A 10,497-nucleotide genomic window follows, 5' to 3' on the forward strand; every position below is an offset into this window, starting at 1 on the left:
TCAACAAATCATCTATCAAATATCAAAGATTCTGAAATGATGATGAAAATGTGAATCATTTTGTAATGTATTTACATGTTAGGTTTTCAGTTGGTTTAACAGAAACTGCTCTGAGCTTTACATTCCAGCTGCATCAAAATTATACAAAATAAAAGTCATATATGCAAATGTTATTTATTTAATTTGAATGGTCAGAAGATCAAATGCACACTTCAGTTTTTGAAAGAATTTGATGAATTTTATGGTAATTACTAGATGGTTCAGGCTTTAAAGAGTTCATTAGCATTAAAGGTTTACACAAAGCTAGTGTGTGGAGCAAAAAGAGCATGACTATATTGCTACAGTACAAGCACCTGCATTGTCCAATGACACGGATTTGCTGCTGTTGAGCTTTTGTGAGGAGCCCTGCCAAGGCCTGACTGCATAAACCGAACGTAATGTGAGCTAAAAGAGCAAACACCCCCCTATAGTGCAAGGAAACTGCACACACAGTACCAATGCTGTTCCCAGCACTGAGATGCCCCGGAAAGACACGGAATATGTGTGGTTAAAGAAAAAGCACCATTATCTGGCACTTGAGGATAACCAATGTGCCTTTAAAGATACAATTACATGTCAGCTGATTAGTGCTGCCCTACAACTGAAGATCACATCCAGCTCTTGGAAATCTCTGGGGTAATACTGCAGCAAACTATAAGGAGGTCAGGATTAAGCTGAACCAACAACACCATTTTACTGGGCTCAGTAAGTCTTAAGCAAGGCTGTGGCAAGCAATTAACTGCCTTTAAACACTTTACTTGGATGGTCCACTGCAGATGTCTCATAAATGTGCAACATTCAACTGAATGTGTATTAAATGCAATGGAAAGTTTAATGTAAACGATCGTCTATTAAATGTAACCCTATACCTTATCCTTTTAGGGTTAGATTTAGGGTTTAGGCTAAGGTTAGGGTTGCAGTTAGGATATAGGGTCGATTCAAGAGTAAGGTTAGGGTTAGAATTTAGGGTTGATTTAAGGTTAAGGTTAGGATTAGGATTAAAATTTAGGGTTGATTTAAGGGGAAGGTTAGGATTAGGGTTCACATTTGGGGTTGATTTAAGAGTAAGGTTAGGATTAGGGTTAGGATTTAGAGTTGATTTAAGGGGAAGGTTAGGGTTAGGATTAGGATTTAGGGTTGATTTAAGTAGAAGGTTAGGGTTAGGATTTAGGGTTGATTTAAGGGTAAGGTTAGGGTTAGGGTTAAAATTTAGGGTTGATTTAAGGGGAAGGTTAGGATTAGGATTTAGGGTTGATTTAAGGGTAAGGTTAGGGTTGGGGTTAAAATTTAGGGTTGATTTAAGGGGAAGGTTAGGGTTGGGGTTAAAATTTAGGGTTGATTTAAGGGTAAGGTTAGGGTTAGGATTTAGGATTGATTTAAGGGTAAGGTTAGGGTTAGGGTTAAAATTTAGGGTTGATTTAAGGAGAAGGTTAGGGTTAGGATTTAGAGTTGATTTAAGGGTAAGGTTAGGGTTAGGATTTAGGGTTGATTTAAGGTTAAGGTTAGGATTAGGGTTCACATTTAGGATTGATTTAAGAGTAAGGTTAGGGTTAGGGTTAAAATTTAGGGTTGATTTAAGGGGAAGGTTAGGGTTAGGATTTAGGGTTGATTTAAGGGTAAGGTTAGGGTTAGGATTAGGATTTAGGGTTGATTTAAGAAGAAGGTTAGGGTTAGGATTTAGGGTTGATTTAAGGGTTAGGTTAGGGTTAGGGTTAAAATTTAGGGTTGATTTAAGGGTAAGGTTAGGGTTAGGATTTAGGATTGATTTAAGGTTAAGGTTAGGATTAGGGTTATGATTTAGGGTTGATTTAAGGGTAAGGTTAGGGTTAGGGTTAAAGTTTAGGGTTGATTTAAGGGGAAGGTTAGGGTTAGGATTTAGGGTTGATTTAAGAGTAAGGTTAGGATTAGGGTCACGTTCCAGATAACTTTTAAGTGTTTCTTATAGTGTTGCAGTATAAAAGCATTGCTTATGGAAGACTAGCAAAAAATCCTTTAACCCCTGCTGAATAAAAACACTAAAAACAGCCTGGACTGTTCAAGTTGGCCAAGCTGGCTAAGCTGGTTGACCTGCTTAGCTCTTGACCAGCATAGTCAAGTATGTTTTCATTTTTGTTTGGTGGCTTAGCTGATCTACCAGCATCATCAACCTAACCAAGCTAGTCAACCAGTTAGTCAAAAAGGTTGTCGACCAGCATGACCAAGCTGGTTCATTTGTATGACCCGAATCACCAGCATGACCACCATGGCCAAACTTGTTGACCAGCACAAGCAGCCTGACCACACTGGTAGTCCATATGCTATGTTTGTCAAGAGCTAAGATGATAAACCAGCCTAACCAGCTGGCTTACCAGCACAGGGTACAATTTACCTGGATGGCCAGCTTTTTGACCACCTTTACTATCAAGGGCCAGCTTGAAACCAGCTACCAGCAAAAGCTAGTCTGCCTGTTTTTTTGCAGAGACCTAATGAGAAGTTGTACCACACACTTTGTTAATGTTAAAATAAGTATGTTCATGGTGCATTATTGATTTTAAATATATTTACTGCTTAAAAGGTCACACTGATACACTGTTTGGACAGATTCGATGTGAATTCTTTTTTTGCTGGGTACAATCAATCTAACATTAACATGATGGCAAGTTTATTGTTGCCCTTTATTGTTGCCCTGCCAAGTTTCAGATACAGCTCTGTAGGTGTTCCAGCCTGCTTGGTAGCATAGCATTTTAAACTGGATGCTCAACACTGTGTAACAACTCTAAACTGTTCTAAGCACTTGTAAATGGAACATGAATAAGCCAGATACAGGCCCTTAGCTTTTTAGGGATTTTAATGATTACAGCGTTTATCGAGTGGAGGCTGGGAAATATTTGTACCACTTGTAAACTGCACCCAAACAGCCAATGAAGTGTTGTTTACAAGTGTTACTATTACATTCCAAAATAAAACTTGAGTCTGAACAAAGCTTTAGTCCGTGTTTTGTCCATGAACTATTTTTAGAAATGATTAGGACCACAATCTTCAGATCTGCTTTAATGCAAAGCTAAATGATGCAATTTAAATGAAGTCAATTTTATTACAATACTGAAACTCTCAGAGCATCAAAGCTGATGACTTCTACGTTAGTTTCTCACTCTGTTTTTAGAGTCACGCTGATATTTCTGATTGACTTTGCCATAAAGCTCCTTAGATTATCTGCAACTGGACTATTTCGGAATGTTCATCCCCCTAGCGTGCCAATATGACCCAATCCCAAATATTATAATGATTAAAATTATCATTATTATCATGCTGAATGTAATAACTGAACTGCATTATGCTGGGCAGCATCTCAGACACCTTTAAACCAGAACAAAACTGACCCTCCACCCAAACACTTATTTTAAACCATTAGATCTAGTTAAGATAAGATACCTAGCACCCATATCTGGCCCACTTCTGTACAGTCATTCATTGCAGTATGTGGTCTGGGTGTGGGTGCTAGATGTGGCTCCAGATTGGCCAAATCATCATCTCTAACTAGCATACTTGAATACTTTTTAATATTAGATTATCTAAATTGGCTTATTTTTTTTTTAAATATTCTTATATTTATATAAGATATAAGATTCTGTTTCTTTTCCACCACAGTAACCTTTTCCCCTGTTCCACCCCAGTCAAAAAACACTTTGCTAATTAGAAGCATCCCGTAATTTAAAGTCACTGTCAATGCAGTGAATTTCCACTTAGCAAGGATATTCAATTCTCTTTAAACACGAAGCATGACCTTTCTTTGATTTTCTCAGGATGTCAAATGCAAAGACTCAATGGGGTTCTTGATTTATGCAAAGAACTGCATTTCTGGTGTTTCGAGTCAGCAGGAGAGAGCGGTCACATCCAATAGCTCTGTGACCCTTCAGCAGGTATACAGAACTGCGGGCTACTCCGTTTATAGGCCAGGTTAAATCCTTGATAGAACATCCGTCTGAACTCTAAGCACTAAAGCTCTGTCCACAGGCCCGCTCAAAGCAGAAGCTTCTTGGAGGAAACAGCTGAGAGGTCCAGACCGGTGGGAAAATGAAAAAAGTACACTTCTGTTTCAGAACCAGCAAGTTTATGTCTCAAGACGGGCAATACGTCACCGCTGCCAGGAAGTGTTCCATGATGGCTCAGAAATAATGCCAGACAGTTTGGCAGTTGATATACCTTGGCTGTCACAGCTTTGCCCGCACAGAACATTTTTGCATCTTCAAGATTTACTGCACATAAAGGAAACTATATTCTCGGTAGTGGACGCCGAGTCTGCAGCCAGATGAAGATAAGCGCTGATTAAGAGAGGGCCACTGAATATTAATCCGTAAAGGGCCGAGTAATATTACATTCAGTGCATTAGTGCAAGTGTTTCAGCAATGAGTGTAGCACAGATTTGTCGTCTGTTAAACACAACAATTCATTAGGCCGAAGACGTAGATTGCAATCAGTGGGGTGATGGGGAGATAACTAATTGGATTGCAGAACAGCCTCATATTTGAGCTGATTCCTTGACAGCAACTTCTTTTCATCATCTTTCATTTAATCTTCTGCTGTTTTTCAAAATTGACAATCAAGGGAAGAGTGGAATTGCTCTTCACAGACCTCTCATTTTCTTACTGACACTTTGAGGGCATAGGAAAGATCTAGAAGATTGTGAAAATACAAATGAACAAGTCCCCACATTTTTACAGTCTTGCTAGTTCGGACCATGCCGTCAGTCTATGATGATTTGGGAGGAACTGAAGAGATGTGAGAGAACTCCAAAAACTTTGGGCTGGAGTTCTGGTGGCTTCTGCTTGTGGTAGGAAGCCAGTTTCCCATCTCTAAAGACTGGAGCCAGGGATCAGAGATTTAACAGAGTTAAAGGTAGATGAGGTCAGGGACACTTAAACAAGGTAGAGATGGTATTTATAGATCATTAGACTAGGATAAGGGGCTTCAGGCATGTCCCTCCTTCCAAATTTGTGTTATTTCATAACATCACTAAAACACTTTCTTGCTTCACTCTTAAATACGAACCAAATTGGAGAACCAACAGTGGTCCTTCTATAGCACTGCTCTCTTTTTTATGCCTTGCACCCTTTAAGAAAAATCTTCTTTAGCAAAGGCAGTGGATATATGTAGTACCATGAGAACCATAGAACCTTTTGAGTGCTTAAGCAATAGTAGCCTGGTAAAATTGTTCTTCACCATGATGGAGCACCTGTTAGCGTTCCTCTGTTACTATATAACAGTGGTTCCCAAAGCAGTCCACAGGGATCCCCAGACAGGCCAAAAATTTGGACTGTCACAGCACATTGGGACAGAGCAAAAATGTGGACCATCTGGAGGACCCTAAGGACTAGTTTGAGAATCACTGCTATGTAGAACTCTCCTTCGCTGAGAGTGAGTGTAGGCCAGATTTCAAAGGGCATGTCCTGTCTTTTTCCATTGCCAACATGATTCAAATCTGCTTGGGCTCCATTCTCTCCACTGGGAAGTGTCTTAGGGGCAGGTCATTCGCTAGCATGTGCACTTGTTAACCTGTGATATGAATTTCTCACTTCACAGTCTGCAGGGGTGTTTCATATCGCACACACCACAAGGGTCTGTTAGTTTTAACCGTCCACCACATTGCGTGTGGTTTGCTGGGTCTATGTGATGACCACAGGCATCAGACATTTTACCAAATGTGTTTCAGACACTTGAAAAAAGTTCCACAAACTCAATCACTTCTTTCCACTGTGTTCAGGTACCTGGACTAGATGTTTTAGCATTGCAGCGGCGTGGTCGGCAGCTTGGCAGACTGCTGAAGTAGTGTCCAGGTGAAAGCGTGTTGGCTGTGGTACAGGGGCATCTGTCTCATCCATCAGTATGTCTGTCTCTGTATTTGTGCTAGGCCAGAGCCTGTTTTGTTTGGCAGCAAGCACCACAAGAAACATATGGAAAGCAATTACCACTCAGGTCTCGCACAACATGCTGAGTTAATGTGTTGTACACAAGAAAGGCAGCACAAAAACAACCATGAAATCCCTACACAGAGGAACATATATTCATATAGAAAAGGAGCTGCATTCTTTTAACACTCGTATAATTATGTTGCCATTAGTGCTGTTAGTTAACACACACGATTAATCTGCTACCTGCTAACTTTTCGAATGCATATTTTACCAAGTTTGGCCCCAACTTCCTCCTGTAGGTCACTCTCTTTCCAGAGTGTAGTGAAGTATTTAGCCATGTAAACACAGAGTCTCTACCGCTGAGCTCAGAGGCTAGATTACACTTTATTTATGCTGAAATATGGATTCAATCTCACAACTGACTCTCATTCTCTTACACACATACACACACAGCTGCTCCTATCTTAGCTCTTAGCTTAATCCAGCCCAATGACTAATCATCCATTTATCTCTTTAAAAAGTTGCTTTTTCTTAATTAAAGCTTTGTGGTGTTGGAGGCTTCAAGTTTCTCAGAACTACAGATATTATAAGAAATCTAGACAGTTTATTAGGCACATATTTGTTCTCCTGCTCAAAAATTCAAGGACGTCCTAGCTAGCATCACAAAATATTGTTGTGATTATTGTGATTCATTTTAAGATATTGAGACCACTAGTTTCTTGCACTAACTAATAACGGTTTGGGATGCATTTGAAAAAAAAATGCTATTTTCCCTCAATCTGGACGCAGAGCTGCATAGCATAGCATACTGAGCAGCTGTCCGTCACATGAAGGAAGGGTGTGGCTATAACTGGAACAGAACTGGAAAGCAACACGTTGGAGAGCAGAGTTATGTTAGTGTGAGCTGTGGGAGTCATATATGGACACGGTTGAGTGTAAAAAGGAGACATATTTGAGTAGGTGAACCAAAAGACGTCTTATAAATGAGGATGCGGTCACTGGTGGAAATATGTTATTGTAACGCTGGACATGGCGTCTGTTTACGCTCTTCAATAAAAACAGCCAATCAGCTTGCTGGTTACAATGCGAGCGTGGGCAGGTTGATGGTATTGTGGCTTTGGGCAGACTGTGTCAAAATAAAAGTCACTAAAACAAACGAAGCAGTAACACAAAATAATTTCAAACTGAAAGCTAAAGTTACAGTCTAGCGTCTCGGGAAAACTGGATAATGATGTACTTTTATTCTATTTTAATTTCAATACTCTACTATTATTATTATTATTATTATTCGACTATCAAAATAGTCATTCGTTGCTCCCCTAGTTGCCATCAATGTTGTATCACAAACTGTTCAAGAAAGATTAGGAAAAAATGGAGTAATGGATGCACTTCAGTAAGAGCCTCTAATCTTCAGCATTCGGCCGCAAAAGCATAAGTGAGGTCTGGTACTACTGATGTTGGATGATGTAGTTCCCGATCACAAACATCCAAAGCTACTTGATAGAGCTCCATCCCTCCACAGAATGCAGTTCTGCACAGCTCAGTGATGTGCAGGGGGGGCTTTATTCCATCTAGTCAATGTTTGACATTGGGTATGGTGACCTTAGACTCATGTGGGACTGCTCCAGAGCATCCCATTCTATTGCTGATGCCTTTCTGTGGAGATTATTCAAGATGTGTGTGTTCAGTGCAATGCCTGTGCCAGTACTGAAAACAGACCTTGAGAACCTGAGCTTTCCACATCCCACTTTACCTCCCTTTCACTGTATTTTGTTTCCCATCACTACTGAATGGACAGAACAACAAAACTGGCCGTTAAAAGCTCTTGAAAAGGACACGAAGGCCGTAGGTGATCTATACAGAACTGAGTCTTAACAACGACACCTGGTAGCTATCAAGCGAGCTAGTGTTAGTCATGAGACTCTAATGTTCTTTGCAGTAATAGATGTTGAACACAAAGACCCAGACCAGCGTGTTTGTTATGCAGAGATGTGCTTTGAGGCGGATGCTGAAATGGCACCTATTTGCTTCATCTTTCATTTTCCGAAGTGTTTTCCTCTGTGCTCATTGATGTATGTAGCCTAAAGGAAAGAATCGTTTGCACATTATTACACACAAGGTTTGACCGTAATGGGCTGCCTGTATGGCGCCATAATAAGGTCTATTGAGCAGTTTGTGGTGCCTTCACTGAAAACAAATACAACTTTTTTTTGGCTCCTTTACATTAAATGGTGAAGTACACAAGCTGTCCAAAAGTATCCAGACGGCCCTTGCAACTGAGCTACTGAGTAGTTCGACAACACACACACTCACACAGCTTGTGTAATCTACATAGAAGAGCACTTCAGATGACACTCTGAAGTAGCCAACACATGGGCCAAAGGTCAGCATGCCCAATTCAATGCCAAGCACTGGATAAAGCCAGCCTCCCAGCACTGGACTGTGGATCAGTTATCCAATCTAAGTAAACATAGGTCAATATCCACAGTGAGAATCGTTCTGTTGACTGCATTAATGACAGCTGTTGAATTTGTCATAGGCAATAGTTGTTCCACAGGTCAACAGTTCTTTCTTTCAAGAATAGGAGGTCTATGCTATGGATTTGTTCCTTAACCTGACACTGTGCATAGACTCTGTGAGGAGCGCGACTATGTGTGTGTGTCTGTGTGTGTGTGTGTGTGTAACAGAAATTCAGACTGAACGTTTTCTTCATTAAACCTTCAAGGTCACCCAGACAACTCTGCCTGAAAACTGGACAATCAGCTTCAGTTAAACTTCTCTTCACTCTTTTGTAGCTGATTTTGTCTAAATCTGCTTTACTGGTCCTTTTGTCCAGTTTCTTGAGGAGCCCTCCATGCCTTGTGCCCCCATAATAAAGTGTAAGTAGGGGCAGAAAACCTGAGGACTGCAATCAATGAACAGAGCTGGAAGTGGTGTGAGCCAGGTCGTTGTGTCCTGAATATTTCTAGAACTATAGGACGAGTGGCAACAAGGCTTTACGGAATAAAGTGCTCAAAACATTTGCTGAGTCAGAGGGGATAGGGAAGCGCTCCGAAATGTCCCAAAAGAACGGCAGAGTCAGTGTTTTATGACTGTGAAGCCTGACAGTTGAAATTTATTGGACTTTGGCGAATGACTCGGCAGTTCCCTCGCAGCCTCAACAGCTGTGCTCTAGGACGCATGTGAAGCATGTCAAATTGTCAAACGTCATTTTCGAAGGCCAGATGTTGCACACAAACAACTTGGAAGTCCACTGGTAAATGGATTTTGTTGCACGCTTTTATCTCAAACCAGAGCATGAAGAACAAGGCCTAATTTAAATTCATGTCACAACCGTGCACCCAGCGCGGCGTGTCTTCACTACCTGCACAGGGCTTCATTCTTGCCTTGCAAATGAATCACTCCTTTTGAACTGCTCTTTTAAGAGGTACAGGTGAATCGATATACAAGCCCGAAAGAATCAATCTTTTTGGCTCAATTTTTTTTAACCACAGCATAAGCATGGATAAACACGTGCTGTGCCCTATCCATCTGTGCTGCCCACATCACAGCTCAACTGTAATGCTACACATGCTTAATGTCCTCCATATTACCCATAATCACTTTATATTGTAGTTTAAACTGAATCACTGCAGTGACATTCAGCTGCCCTACATGTCTAAAGGTACTGATCCAAACACTCCTTCTAATCCAGCTTCTTTAATGCATTGAACTCCATGTCTTTGTGTACCACAATGTATTTTGAGGAGTCCCACAGGGTCGGAACCGAGGTGTAGGCTTCCGCACACGCACCCATTTAACTGGACTTCAACTGTGCACACATAGCTTGTTGATACAGAGATGAAGCATTGGCCAATGGAAGGGGCCAGCCAGACATGAGCCTTCAGTCACCATGGATGTCAAGGGTTACAATGTCAAGGGTTAGCTAGAAGCACAAAGCTCTGCAGTATTGGGCTGGGGAGCAGTGGGACATTTTTCTCTGGTGTGATGGAGCTTCATTCAGAACCGTTGGGATGGGTTGGAGTGACATTCCCTGGCCTCACTGATGTTCTCATGGGGCTGATTGTAATCCAAACCTCACAGCAATCTATCGTAAAGCCTTCCAAGTTGAGTAGACGCTCCTACTGCAGAAACAGCAGACAAACTCCCTGTTAATACCCTTAATTTGAGAAGAAAGGATGGATGCATGAGCAGGTGTCTACAAACCTGGACATACATTAGCTAGGTTGCTGTCACCACTCAAATAGATTCCACATAGACAAAGAGAGAGTGCTGTCTTCAGGACTGACCAGGACTGGATTACATGCACACCATTTCTGGACGCATAATCGGGCAATATTAGTGATATTTCTGATCAATAAAAATTAAAATACTGAAAATGTTTTTCTGATCAATGGTTGCATCACAAACACAAATGATTCAGGTGTTTCAGCTTTTTCAGAATTGAAAGTTAGCTGATATTAGGCACTGTAATTTCAGTGTCATTTAATTTAGTCTCATCTGGATCATTTTAGCCTACACGTGGGTCCTGTATGTGTGTCCATCCATGTGAGGGCTGAATACAACGAAC

Source organism: Salminus brasiliensis, chromosome 5 (genome assembly GCF_030463535.1).
Source record: "Salminus brasiliensis chromosome 5, fSalBra1.hap2, whole genome shotgun sequence".
Classification (NCBI taxonomy): Eukaryota; Metazoa; Chordata; class Actinopteri; order Characiformes; family Bryconidae; genus Salminus; species Salminus brasiliensis.